The sequence below is a fragment of the Trichomycterus rosablanca genome, chromosome 25 (genome assembly GCF_030014385.1).
Source record: "Trichomycterus rosablanca isolate fTriRos1 chromosome 25, fTriRos1.hap1, whole genome shotgun sequence".
NCBI classification, from domain to species: Eukaryota; Metazoa; Chordata; class Actinopteri; order Siluriformes; family Trichomycteridae; genus Trichomycterus; species Trichomycterus rosablanca.
Window position 1 is genome coordinate 971535 of NC_086012.1, and position 14789 is coordinate 986323.

The 14789-nt window shown below is 47.3% G+C and overlaps 1 protein-coding gene across 1 annotated transcript in view; it reads right to left on the minus strand.

Annotated features, from left to right (window-relative positions):
- The window catches only part of cdh18a (cadherin 18, type 2a), a 75855-nt gene extending 66557 nt beyond the window's left edge, over positions 1-9298 (minus strand). The window contains exon 1 of the mRNA XM_062987439.1: positions 9259-9298. The gene's annotated coding sequence lies outside the window, so the exon portion shown is untranslated. The remainder of the gene's footprint in view (positions 1-9258) is intronic.
- Between the last annotated feature and the right edge of the window lie 5491 nt (positions 9299-14789).

The window sequence follows — 14789 nt, forward strand, 5'->3', positions numbered from 1 at the left end:
AGCTGCCCCGTTACGTCCCGCCGCTCGTACACCCGCGTCCGGCCGTGAGCTACGATCCCGACGTCGGCGAAGATGAAAGACGAGGCAGCCTAAATAACGACACTCCGTTCTGATTCTGGTGAATAATTGATTTGCAGGACCGATTTTAGACGCACTGCTCGGTTTTCGGGCGCCTCCTCGGCATCTCCGAGGGCAACCGGACCCAAAGTATGATGACCCAAAAAAAGATTTATGGCCAAAAGTATTTGGACACCAGACCAGAAGCTTGTCGGAAATCCAGTTTCAAAACAAAAACGAACAATATTAAAATAGAGCAACCGCTGTGTGATCTGTTCAGCCGCTCATCTGAGAAGCTTCTCATAGGACTTTGAAGTTCAGCTATGTTTGGGAATTTGTGCCCACTGGGCATTGATGCCAGTCAAGAAAGCCTCAGTAGTCGGGGCTCTGTGCAGCCGCTGGAGTTCCTTTAACCCGAGCTATTTCTCACTCTTAGCACTATTTACGTTGGCACTACGAACTCGTGCCCGTTCAGTCAAAAGATGGCAGCGTTTGTACGACTGGGCGCTGACGCTGATCAGTCGATGTTCCGGTTCATCTCAAAGCTGTCCAGTTTCTTGAACCCTGGAAGCCACACCATCCTTAATATTCTGTATTTCGGCCACACCTATTCATAGCATAGAGCTTGAGTGTCAGCATCAAATGCACAAATTCCCACAGACACCGATGTCTTGCAAAAAGTCGCTCTATTTTAATATCACTTGGTTTTGAAACAAGACGTCCGACCAGCTCACGGTGAGGCGTCTAAATATTTTTGACCATGCAGCGTATCTGAGGAAGGTTTGTGAAGTCTGTTCTGCATCAACTGCTGTCCTGCTGTCCGGTCGAGGTACTGCACAAGTGACAGAAGGATTCGGAGAGACCAGCATGTTCCTCGTGAGGCTCTATGAGGATCCACCACCAGCGGGATGTGCTAGGAACTATTTTGTTGTATTGTGAGTTTAGAGGAATGTTGAACAATGATAAATGTTCCGAGTTTATAAATTCAGTATCGGTGCGATTTTACACGGCGGGTTTGAAGAGCAGCGGTGACGTGGCGACGCTGGCCGCGCTGAGATTATGAAAGCACGCGTCGTACATCCGCGCCCGGCGTCTCGCCGCAGTTAGATACCGAAATGTCACCGACGTGTGAGGGTGAATCGCTGAGCGAGATGAAGATAATTATCCTGAAGGGTTCGAGCGAGTGTAAAACACAGGAACAGAAACAGCTGAGAGGGTTTGGCTCAGGTCCTTCAGGCTTATCAACGAGTTCGGCTCTTGAATAATTCATGAGGGATTCGCTACATGGCCAAAAGTATGTGGACGCCTGACTGTGAGCTTGTTGGATATTAAACGTGACACTAAAATAAAAAAGAATCCGTAATAATAATAATGATGTTAAATCCAGATCAGACGTGTTTAGAGTTTAAAGCTCCGTTTATATAAACTATAATAAATGTTTTATATGTGTTTATTATTCAGAGCTGTTTTTATTTTAATTCTGTTCTTTACTCGGAGAATTTTTATCTCTTACATGAGTGAAACTGTCTTATAAAAGCGTCACATTTTATACTTCCATTAGCAGCGGTTTAAATAAAAAACACACCAGTATCAGATGAACCGAACCGTCATAAAAGCCGTTTAATTTTGTTTGAAGTGATGTCACACCACAAGACATGATGTCACACCACAGGACATGATGTCACACCACAGAACATGATGTCACACCACAGGATATGACGTCACACTAGAGGAAGTGATGTCACACTGCAGGCCTTGACGTTACACCGCAGGACATGATGTCACACCACAGAACATGATGTCACACCACAGGATATGATGTCACACCAGAGAAAGTGATGTCACACCACAGGATATGACGTCACACAGCAGGACATGACATCACACAGCAGGGCATGATGACGTCCCACCACAAGACATGACGTCACACCACAGGACATGATGTCACACCGCAGGACATGATGTCACACCGCAGAACATGATGTCACTGGTACCACCCCAGTGATGGGCAAAAAGTATGCGCGGTGGGTAGCACTGGCACGTCGCAGCAAGAAGGTCCTGGGTTCAATTCTGTGTGAAGTTTGCATGTTCTCCCCGTGGCTGTGTGGGTTTCCTCCGGGTGCTTTGGTTTAGTTCCACAGTCCAAAGACTTTTGGAGAGACAAAACTGGTATGAGTGTGTGTGTGTGTGTGCCCTGTGATGGACTAGCCAATGAAACGAACCCACCGCGACCCTGACCAGGATAAACCGGTGGTGAAACAGACCCTGACTGGATGAATGGATGAATTTTAAGGTGGAACCTGATTCTCCTCTCCCTGCAGGACCTGACGTCCATCCTCAGAGCTGAGTGCTCCTCGCCTCTGGTCAAACGCTCCATTACTCCGGCCGGCCCTCACCGCGCCCCTCCATTACCTGCTTTATGGCGCTGGATCTGAGCCAGCCGCCACCACCGCGCCGTCCCAAGGTCGCGCGGCTAATGCGGCTTAACCGCCGGGCGCAAACTAGCGAGCAGCCTTCAGCCACCGTAAACCCGCACGGCGTGACGAATCGTGCTTTTACACCCGACGTGAGTTAATGTGCGGTGGTTCTCTAGCACGGACAAAAGTATTGGGACGCCGCTAATAATTACTGAGTGCAGATATTTCGAACACACCTATTCGTATCAGGTGTAAAACAAAATCATATACAATTAAATCTGTACATTACTATATGCGACTGTACCAGCTACTCAGTCCACCACTGAGCTACGACCCAAACTCTCACTGGAGAACCTTCACCAAAATACGACAACAGGAAAGATATCAGCCACGTCACACAAACGCAGCCGCTGTTCCTAAAATGAAATTACATCAAAATAAAATTATATGCCTCCAAATATGTGGCAACAGTTTGGGGAAGGTCGTTTCCCTTGTGTCCCTTGGTGTGGAGATCCTAAACAGGACCCTGACCTTTAACATCCCAAATCATCCGAGTGGATTTCAACAGGGTTAATCGAGAGAAATTGTTCAATATAGGCACCTTGGCGGAGGTTGGGCTTGAACCTGCAACCTTCTGGTTACCAGTCCAGTGCCCTAAACACTGAGCTACCACTATTGTCCTTAACCACAATCGCCACATGTGTCCATCTGCACTTTAATGACCGAGTGGAGTTCGTAAGATGTAAGAAAGAAATAGCGATGATTCGTGGCTGAGCGCCCCCTAGCGGGCACAATCGGCAATAGACAAAATTAGCCACTAGTCTGCCGGGTGCAAAAAGACCGGATTAAAATGGCAGCAACTCTACAGGATCACCAGAAAACACTGAAAACACCTGAACCAGCTACTCAGTCCACCACTGAGCTATAACCCAAACAGAGAACAAACAGAGAACCAGAGAACCTTGGACGAAATATGACATCAGGGAAAATATCAGCCACGTCACACAAACGCGGCCGCTGTTTACCAGCCGGGCCCCCGGGAACCAGAATCCTCGGCCCTTGACAGTCGAGGGTTTCTTCTTGTAACCCTCCAGAACGACTTCTAGTGACGTCTGTGGGGTCTGATACTATTTAAGGACACGTATTGATCCCAAGATCTAACTAATCCCTGTGATCTTTGAAGACTCGTTGGCAGCTCGAACCCTCCTCCTCATATATTAGCGTGTGTCGCTAATATAGACGTGCGTCTCCCTCCTGACAGGTTGTTAGCATCTCCTGTCGCCTTAAGCTCTTTCGATATTGAACCGACGCTGGAGATGGACATTCGTAATTGCTCTGTTCCTGCAGCTCTTTCCAGAGTGACTTCTGTAGCAAAAACCTTGCTGGTGCATCAGCGACCCCTGTGGTCCGGTGGGCGAGCGGCAGAGGAATACAGCGGGCACTTCGTGTCAGAGAAGCTAGTGCTAGGATAAGTTCCACAAGAAAACGCAAGTGCAGTTGGATTGCAGCTTAACAGCTCAGGGTTTAAATAGTTTAGGTGAGATTGGTGATTGTGTGTATGCCAGCATGTATTTGAGAGTTTTAATATCGTTTTATAAGCGCTCACATGAGCCGTGAACAGCCAGCGCCACTTCGGAGACGGAACTCCAGATCCTGCGCGTCCACGCCAGCCCCTCAGACGCTAATTAGCTTCGATACGAGCGACTAGATCCAGAGTTTATCGGCTCCGAGGTGAGAACGTGGCGCCGGCGCTCGGCAGTCGTATCTCCATGGCGGGGAGTTTTCGGATTCTCATCACGCGCCGCTTCCTTCGTACTCGTGTATCACCTGACATTTTCATAATATCGTCCGCATAATTCGGTCACGGCACGGCGCCCGCGTCCTCGCCGCCGAGCCTTCCGTCTCCTAAATCACGTGACCGGGTAGAAGATAGGAAGAAATTCGTGTCGGACGAGGGGGATAAAATACGGAGCGCCGGCGGCGTGGCGTTTAAATCTGCGGCTCTTCTATTTATTTGATTTTAAGGCGGCTGATATTTAGCAGCTCAAGGATCCAAAGTATCCAAAAGTATTTGGACGCCCTTATTAAAAAACAAACAGTATTAAAACAGACGCCTGTGAAATCTTTTCAGCTGGAACATCAGACGGTCTTCTGATGTCTGTGGGAATTTGATAAGTAATCAAAAGCTCGCTTGTTCAAGCCCTACCACTGCCAGGTTGCCACCATTAGGCCCTTGAGTGAGGCCCTTAACCCGGTCTGCACCCTGCGCTCTGACCCCCAGCTTTCAAAATAATTTCATTGATGATGTAGCTTAGTGGTTAAGGTACTGGACTTGTAATCGAATGGTTGTTGGTTCAAATCCCACCACTGCCAGGTTGCCACCATTGGGCCCTTGAGCAAGGCCCTTATTCTACTGCACACGTGTAGATGTATATCAGAGGTGCTTAAGGTACTGGACTAGTAATCGGAAGGTTGCTAGTTCAAGCCCCACCACTGCCAGGTTGCCACTGTTGGGCCCTTGAGCAAGGCCCTTAACCCTAAATTACTTAGACAGTATACTGTCACAGTACTGTAAGTCGCTTTGGATAAAAGTGTCTGCTAAGTGCTGAACATGTAAATGTAAACGTAAATATGACAAATAAAGGCATGTCCCAATACTTTTGCTTATATGGTGTCTCTCACCAGTCAGTAATTGTATATCTGAGCGTATTTGTATGTTTTGGCGTGTTCGTTTGTACTCGCTCCCACGCCTCATTAAACCTGAACTTTGTAAAGCACTCGCAGGATGAGCCGAGCCGACTGGCAGCGTGCCTCCCGCTCCTGGAGTTTTCGTTGGATCCGAGCCCGTGCCAGGCGTGCCAAGCGGCGAGGCAGTGACGAGCATCTGGACCCGTCTCGGAGGGCGACTTTACAAAACGGAGAGGTGACTCTTGGGTCGCCCGGTCTCAGCCCGCACATCAGGCCAAACGTTAATCTCTTCAACGGGGGGTGAGACACGGAGCGCCCGCTGGCAACAGCAAATGGCACTGATTATAAAAATAAATAAAATGCCGCGTTTTGTTATGTGGGCATCAATCAAAAGAAAATCGGGCGTCTAATTCAGAGCGTACTGTGGGAACGTTTTGGCTCATTAAAGGTTTTTCTGATCACACGCTGGCATGAAACGTTCAGAAAGGAAAGATCAGAGGTGCCAGTGCCGCCGGTGCCAACCTGGACGCTTCATTGGCACCCTGGGCATAGATCCAAAATAAACGGTTTTTCCGGATCATTCGGGAGAAGTTAATTCGGAGGACAAAATGAAGCATCTGGTTGGGATTCAGCCGGCGGTGTTGGTGCTGCACAGCTCCGAGCTTGTGACGACCTGGGTTCGATCCTCGCCCACGTCAAGCTCGTATTAGACGTGGTATTAATATAGAACGAGAAGATTTAGAAGTATGTCTGTGAGAATTTGTGCCTGTTCAGTCAAAATATGACAGTGAGAAAGACCCAGTTGTGGTTCCGGTTCATCCCAAAGCTGTTCGGTGAAGCTGAGGTGAATGAGATCATAACGAAGCACAACGTCTAATTAGATGCTCTTAACGAGCCCGTGTAAAGGAACGGCTGAATTACAAAATAATTAAATGAATGAATGAACTATTAAATGACTGGATAAATAACTGAATGAATGAGTGAATGAATTATTGGCACAACGAATGGCCCAATAAATAAATGAATGACTGAAGGACTAAATTTTGCATGAATGAATCAACGAATGATTGAATAACTAAAAGAATGAATGTATGGATAAATAAATGAAAGACTGAAATGAATGACTGAAGGAATCACTGAATGCATTTATTACTTAATTAATAAATGAACAAATGAATGAACAAACAAACAAATTAATAAATGAATGAATAAAAGACTGAATCATTGTATGAATGACTCAATGAATGAATGATTGAATGAATGAATGGATGAATGGATGAATGGATGGATGAATGAATTAAGGAATGAATGGAGGAATGGATGGATGAATGGATGGATGAATGAATGAATGAATGGATGAATGAATGAATGAATGAATGGATGAATGGATGGATGAATGAATGAATGAATGGATGAATGAATGAATGAATGGATGAATGAATGGATGAATGAATGGATGAATGGATAAATGAATGAATGGATGAATGAATGGATGAATGAATGGATGAATGAATGGATGAATGGATGAATGGATAAATGAATGAATGGATGAATGAATGGATAAATGAATGAATGAATGGATGAATGGATGGATGAATGGATGGATGGATGGATGAATAAATGGATGAATGAATGGATGAATGAATGAAACATGTTTCTACCCTGCACCCTCCTGCACCTTTATATCAGTGTAATAACACACTTATTAAACCCACGCAGCTTTGCATTTATTTCCGGCCTGTTTACATGCAGCAGGTGGATTTGTCGCTTTATTATTTCCCATCATGCAGCCGGGAGTAAGAGATGAAAGCCGTTACGCTCCCCCCACATCAATAAAGCTGTCGGCCCTTCTCGAGTTAAACGTGACCGGGGGAGAGAACCGCTCGGGACGCTGGGAAACGACGGGGGCGGTGATGAACGACTGCGATTAGCCGCGGCGGGCGCGCGGGTTTACGGTCTAGAGGTGGCGTCGTTATGGCGAGGCGAGGCGCTTCATCACCGGGTGGCACGGGGCGGCAGACAGGACCCCTCGCCCTCAGCCAACCAAACCAGTACCTGCCGTCACGGACCGTGACATCAGGTACTGGTTTGGTTGGCTGAGGGCGAGGGGTCCTGTCTGTCACCCCGTGCCACCCGGTGCCACCCCAGCATGTGCCAGTTTCTCTCTAATAAACTAGGACGTTTTTTTTTTAAATGCCAATGGAAGGTCGCTATTTCAAGCCCCACCGATGCCCGGGTACCACTGTTGGACCCCTGAGCGAGGCCGTATCACATATTCCGCTCAGAGCGCCTCTCTGCAATTTTCTGGCCTTTGGAATGATTCCAATTTAGGAACGCAGTTCGAGTCGCATTTCAAAGTGTGGGCACTCAGGCACACTCGAGTAACTCCACAGATGGCTCGGATCCTTTCAGTTCCTTTCATGCATTATAGTGCCAGGCTCAGAGCGCTGTGCCCGCCTGACCCCGTCACTCTCCCGTCCAACCACTTCATCCAGCGGCAATTTAGTCCAGGGGCGCTGCACAGAGACGACGCATGACTCTACGTATCTGTGCATGATACGGATCTCCATGTCAACCCATCTGGTGCAGGGGAAGAGAAGCGGTTGGTACTGCACACGTAGGAGGTAAGGATAAGGGTGCACATAAGGGTTCCTCATAACTGCTGCAGTTGCGACCCCTGCTGGCCGATCGATGGCGCTGCACAGAAAAAGTGCATGACTCTCTGTATCTATGCACAATACAGATCTCCAATTGAACCCTCCACTTGCAGGGGAAAAGAAGTGGTCGGTACTGCACACGTAGGAGGTAAGGGTAAGGGCACGCACATAAGGGTTCCTCATAACTGCTGCAGTTGTGACCCCTGCTGGCTGATAGATGGCGCTGCAAAGAGACGGTGCATGATTCTCTGTATCCGTGCGTGTTACAGATCTCCATGTGAACCCAACTGGTGCAGGGGAAAAGAAGTGGTCGGTACTGCGCACGTAGGAGGTAAGGGTAAGGGCACGCACAGCGCCACCTAGAGGTCAAACAGTTCAATCAAGACCTGATTAATAGCGGCACGACTTTTTATTTTATTTCTTAAATACCTCACGAGTCGTTCCAAAAATGGTAACGGGACACAAACGCGGGACGTAATTTGGACACCTCTGGTTCAGAACAACAAATCCACCTTCTGAATGTTTTTTTGGAAATAAGAGGACCCCTAAAGAAAGACAGTGTGGGCATGATAATATGAAGCATGTGTCCACACTTTTTAGGACAAATTAGATCAGAACCTGCCACACCTACACCCGCCAGTTCTCTCCGAACAGCACTTCAAAGCATTCCCTGCACCTCATTTAATGCCACCCTGGGAAACTCTTGGGTTTTGGCATTTCTGGAGCTTCCATGGAACTTTTCTGCTCTCACATTTTTCTTGCGTTCTTTTTTTTCTATATTATTTCTGCATTTTCTCCCTTTTCTCCCAATTTAGTCGTAGCCAGTTCCTCTTCCTCTGCTGGAGACCCCGATGGCGTACGAGGAGGGTATATTCGCCCGACACGCCCTCCCTCCGAAACGTCCCCTTCCTATTCGCCCGTACTTCGGTCTCTCCACGTTCCTCCACTTCTGTATGGGCACCTAGGGCTACTAACCAAGGTCCTTAAACAGCATCGAAGACCTGCCCACTTTGTAGTCCCGTCTTTTCCCACCCAGCAGACTAGCGGCCGAGTTTTTTGCGTTCTTAAGCTGCTGACTGTGTACTGATTGAGTTTCCTTATCTTGTTTCTCTGCTGAGCGTTTGGGTTGTGACCTGTCGGTGGACTGAGTAGCTGGCGGAGCTGCACCCGAGCGCGCTAGAGTTTTATTGTTTTGTTGCATTTCATATGAAAAAAAGCATGTCATTCACAGTCAAACAAGCTTCACACTGAATTAAGAAAGAGCCACAATAAAGAAAACCTTGACTGAAAGTGGCACAGACCTGGAAAAAGCATGGGGTTCCTTTTCTCGGTCCGGAACACTTGTGAAAATGATCGTCTGTGGTCTCGCACACGATACAGATGCATTCATGCAGAAACGAAACATAACATCCAAACACAGAGGTTCTGAAGATCCTAACCTGGTTCCTCCTGTCCCTGGATCAGACCCCCGTGAGGAAGAAGGAGGGTGGAGATAGATGCGGAGTGGATTTTTGGGGATGTTCCTCACGCCTCCGTGTTCGGTCAGCGCGTATCTCAGACGGATTTACAGGCGATGAAGAACATGATGAGGAACATAAAGACGCTCTCCTCCAGCAGCACTCTCACATCCCGGCTCTCTCGCTCGGTTACTCTCTCAGTATCCAAATCTCTCGCTCGTCCGGCGCTCTCTCAGCGCTCACATCTCTCCCTCATTTACTCTCGGCGTCGGAATCGTCTTCTCATTTACTCCGTCTCAGCCTCCGAATCTCTCTCTCGCTCTCTCTCACATTCGCTCGCGCTCTCGGTCATCTGATTCTCTTCACTTGTGCTCCGTCAGCATCCGAATTCCTCTCTCTCTTTTACGCCCTTCGCTCTCTCTCTCAGCATCCGAACCTCTTTCTCTGTACGTGTATGGTCTCTCGGGATCCTGATCTCCGGCCGGGCGCCTGGACGGACAATGAGTGGTTTGTCAGAGTGAGCGTTGCTCATAACTGCTGCAATTGCGACCCCTGCTGGCTGATCGATGGTCCGATGATCTGTGCGCGATACGGATCTCCAAATGAACCCTTACGTTCACATTTTCAGCACTTAGCGGATACTTTTTATCCAAAGCGACTGTGACAGTACTGTGACAGTATACAGTCTAAGCAATTGAGGGTTAAGGGCCTTGCTCAGGGGTCCAACAGCAACCTGGCAGTGGTAAGGTTTGAACCGGCAACCTTCTGATTACTGGACCAGCACCTTAACCACTAGGCTACAGCTGCCCCCTCCATTTGCATGGGAAAAGAAGCGGTTGATACGACACTTGTAGGAGCTAAGGGTATGGCCACGCACATAAGGGTTCCTCATAACTGCTGCAGGTATGACCCCTGCTGGCTGATCGATGGTACTGCACAGAGAATGGTGCATGATTCTCCGTATCTGTGCGCGATACAGATCCTCATATGAACCCACCACTTGCAGATGAAAAGAAGTGGCACACGTAGGAGGGTGTGTGTTAGTTACAGCCCTCTTTGGTCAGGTCTGCAGCACTAGAGGCAGAGATATCAATTGGGTATTTAGATATGACTAACTTGGGAGGACAATTGAAGTGGAGGTGCATTTAAAAATATAATCCAGGTCCAAATTTGCTATGAAGGAACTCCTGCACAGTGTCCTGAAGCTTTGGGATGTATTGAAGCTTGCTTTTGGAACCAAATTCCCACAGACACAGTCCAACATTTAGGGACAGCCCTGTGTTTTTTAGAATAGAGCGCTTTATTTGTCATATATACATCTACACATGTACAGTGCAATGAAATTAATTCGTTTGTTTGGAAGCTGGGGTCAGAGGGTCAGCAGACAGGGTTAAGGGCCTCGCTCAAGGGCCCAGCAGCATAGCAGAGCCTGGATCTGAACTGACAACCTTCCAAATGATACCACTGACCACTGGAACTGGATGTACAAGTTCCCGGTCAGGTTTTCACATATTATAGTACTGCATATGCATAGTTAATGTTTATATTAAATTTAATATTTAATATTTATCATATTTAAAGCACAAATAACGACATAAACAAACATTATTTGGTTTATTTGGTTAATTTTTCTATCTGGGAAGGATAAAATCCAGGATTGCAGAATATAAATTCATCCTTTTCTGATCCTCCTGCGATTTTCTGCAGAGTAAACAGTCTGAATATCAAACCGAGCATCTTAATGTCGTCTAAACTAAAAACCCAGTGAAATAATAATGACAGCTATTAATCTCTCCGCGCTGTATTTAACAGACCAAATTGTTCGGTCCCCGCCGCACGATAATAAGACGAATTTTCCGAGCTGCGAGGCGTCTCATCAGATGAGTCCTGAGCCATGAAATATTTTGGCGGAGAGTTGTTTATCTGACCGTCTCGGCTCTGTGGGATTCCCGCCGTCGCCGGGGGGGAAATTAGCCGGTGAAGATGGCAGGAAATGAGCTACGGAGCGCGGCGGGCTGCGCGACATCCTTCAGCGGACCGGTCCTCGCGGGCGCCGTGGTATTTGTAGTGCGGTATTTAGAAAACAGCAATTAAACGAGCCCGGCGGGATTCGGAGGGAGAAGCGAACGTGGTTTTGTGATTATGTGGGATCGAGCTGGAAGACGAACAGATTAGGACCGAGTTTCCACTCCAGTACAAACTAAATGTTTTATATTTTAATTTTTATTATTTTTGTGTGTGTATCATTAGTGGATGATGAAGCTCTATGAGGTTTCAGCATCAACCAGCAGCTCAAAATTTTATACTGGTGCACAGGAGGATCATTTTGGCCAGTGTGGGTTTAGAACATCCCCACAAACCCATACAGGACCTGGAGGGGTCAGTCCACGCTGAGCCCACTCACCTATTTCTGAGCTTATGGTCAGTGACGTGAAGTCAAGGGCCCAGAATGTGCCGCCTGTGGGCTTTTAACAGGCAACCCAGGGTCAGTACAGGATAGATCTGGGATAGATCTGAATCTGGGCTAGATCTGGGATAAATCAGGGATAAATCTGGGATAGATCTTGAATAAATCTAGCCTAGATCTGGGATAAATCAGGGCTAGATCTGAAATAAATCTGGGATTAATCTGAGCTAAATCTGGGAGACATTTCTGCCAGATCTGGGCTAAATCTCTGCTAGATTAGGGCTAGATCTGGGCTAAATTAGGGCCAAATCAGGGATATATCTGGGCTAGATCTGGGATAAATCTGGGATAGATCTGAAATAGATCAGGGATAAATCTGGGGATGAATCTGGTATAAATCTGGAATCAATTTGGGATTAATCTATGCTAGATCTGGGCTAAATCTGGGACAAATTTCTGCCAGATCTGGGCTAAATCTCTGCGAGATTAGGGCTAGATCTGGGCTTAATCAGGGATAAATCAGGGATAGATCTGAAATAGATCAGGGATAAATGTGGGATAAATCTGGAATAGATCTGGGATAGCTGCTAGCAGCAGGCTAACTTTTCACTCAGGTGTTTTGTTAATGTAACTGAGTGGCTAACCTAAAGCTGCTAAAGCAACCAAAGAAGTGAAATGGAGTAATGAAGTTGTTAGCATGCAGTGTGTGTGTGTGTGTGTGTGTGTGTGTGTGTGTGTGTGTGTGCACTATCTGATTCTATATGGCTAACTCAGTTTTCAGGTGCTAATCGACCCCCAGGTAACAATTTAGCTTTTAGCATCAAACTTTCCTGTCGATGTCGACGCAGCTGAGTTTAGATCCCCGGTACAAAATGGTGGGTGAGTGAAAACTGCCCCACAGGGGTAATAAATCTCCTCTGCGGTCCTGTGGACTGAATTTTAATAAGATCGCTCACGGAGAGGTAATGAGGCGTAATTATAAGAGTTTGAGAGCAGGACTGAAGACTCCAGCAGCCGCCGTCCATAATTATATTCATTATCTTTATTAATAGAGGAAAAATCAGCCTGTCTCAGCAAGAACGCTCAATAACGTCCTCATGAATCCTGTTAGATATATCCAACACCCTCTCTCCCCTCTCTCTACCCTACTATCCCATCCAATCAATACCCCTCCCATCCCTACCTTACCCATCCCTACCCCACCTTAACATTCTCTACCCTACCCGTCCAATCACTACCCTTCCTATCCCTACCCTAACCTTCTCTACCCTTCCATTCCCTTGCCATCCCTCCCCCATTTCCTCTCCATGACCACCCCACCCTTCCTATCCCTCTCCTACCCTTCCCATCCCTACCATACCCTACCCAACTCTACCCTACTCATCCCATCCCTACCCCACCCTACCCTAACCTTATCATTCCCTTCCCCACCCATCCCTCTCTTCCCTACCCTTCCATTTTCCATTCCCTTCTCATTCCTTACCCTCACCTACCCATTCCATCCCTATCTTTCTCTACTCTACTCATCATCCCTTGCCTTCCCTATGCAACCCTTCCTGTTCCATTCCATCCCTACCCATCCATTCCCTTTATGATATATGGCCAAAAGTATATAGACGCCCCTTCCAATCTTTGAATTCATGTGTTTTAGCCACAACGATTGCAAACAGGTGGAATAAATCGACTATATATTCCTCTCTCTCCCAATCGAGAGAATCTGTGTCGATGAATCAACCTCACGTATCGACTGCATCAGCAAAATGAAATCACGCTGCTCTAATGCAGAATTGGCGCAGTAGCGAATAAACAGTTTCACAAAGCCGGCTAATTAGCACGCCGGCCATTAAAGCGGAGAGAGAAGACGAGCTGGATTCCTTTTACGACGTGCTGCGTGTAAAGAGACGACGTGAAAAAATAGCGGGGAGGAAAATCGGAGCTCGTAAACATAAATAGGGCTTAATGTTGGGAAGACGTGGCACTTCAGCTCGTCAGACGGTTAATGAAGCGGCGGCTACATCTCGGGACGTCTGGCTGTGTTTCCCAGAGCGTTTTTCAATCTTCTCCAAACACGCGGCCTGTCATCAGAGGGACGCGAGTCGCCGCGAAAGCTAAAGCGCTGCGAGAGGCGGCTTGATTAGCCGACGGCCCGACGTCTCTCGTTCTGCTGTTTAACATTCACGAGTCCTTTCAGCTGGAACGACGGAAAAGCTTCTCCCAAGACTTTAAAGTACGTCTGTGTGTGGAAAATATACGAATTTAGTAATTAGAAGGCGTGTCCCAATACTTCTGTTCATATAGTGTATAATAATCAGTCACATCCATGTTCCAACAGCTTCTAATTCATATTGATCTGCTTCCTGTTTTATATACTCAGCCATAACATTAAAACAATTCTACAATTACTGACTGTAGTCCATCTGTTTCTCTGCATGCTTTGTTTCCCCCTTTTATGCTGTTCTTCAATGGTCAGGACCCCCACAGAGCAGGTATTATTTAGGTGGTGGATCATTCTCAGCACTGCAGTGACACTGACATGGTGGTGGTGTGTTAGTGTGTGTTGTGCTGGTATGAGTGGATCAGACACAGCAGCGCTGCTGGAGTTTTTAAACACTGTGTCCACTCACTGTCCACTCTATTAGACACTCCTACCTAGTTGATCCACCTTGTAGATGTAAAGTCAGAGACGATCGCTCATCTATTGCTGCTGTTTGAGTCGGTCATCTTCTAGACCTTCATCAGTGGTCACAGGACGCTGCCCACGGGGCGCTGTTGGCTGGATGTTTTTGGTTGGTGGACGATTCTCAGTCCAGCATTGACAGTGAGGTGTTGAGGTCCCTCACCTGAGAAAACCGAGCCACTTCTAATGAGACACTTCTGTCAGTCTGTGAGCTCTGATCTGGCTCCGAGAAGGTGCCGGATCACGCCGGGGTCCAATTAACATCTCTTACTTAGAGGAGTGTGACTGAGATCTGATTGTGGTCCTGACGTCTTAAACCCGATCGACTCGGACTGACGTGTCACGGATTTCTAACATGTTTATCAACCTGAATCTCCTCAGCCTGTCCGTCAACTTACGGGAAACACAAACTGAGGACAAAATAAAGCT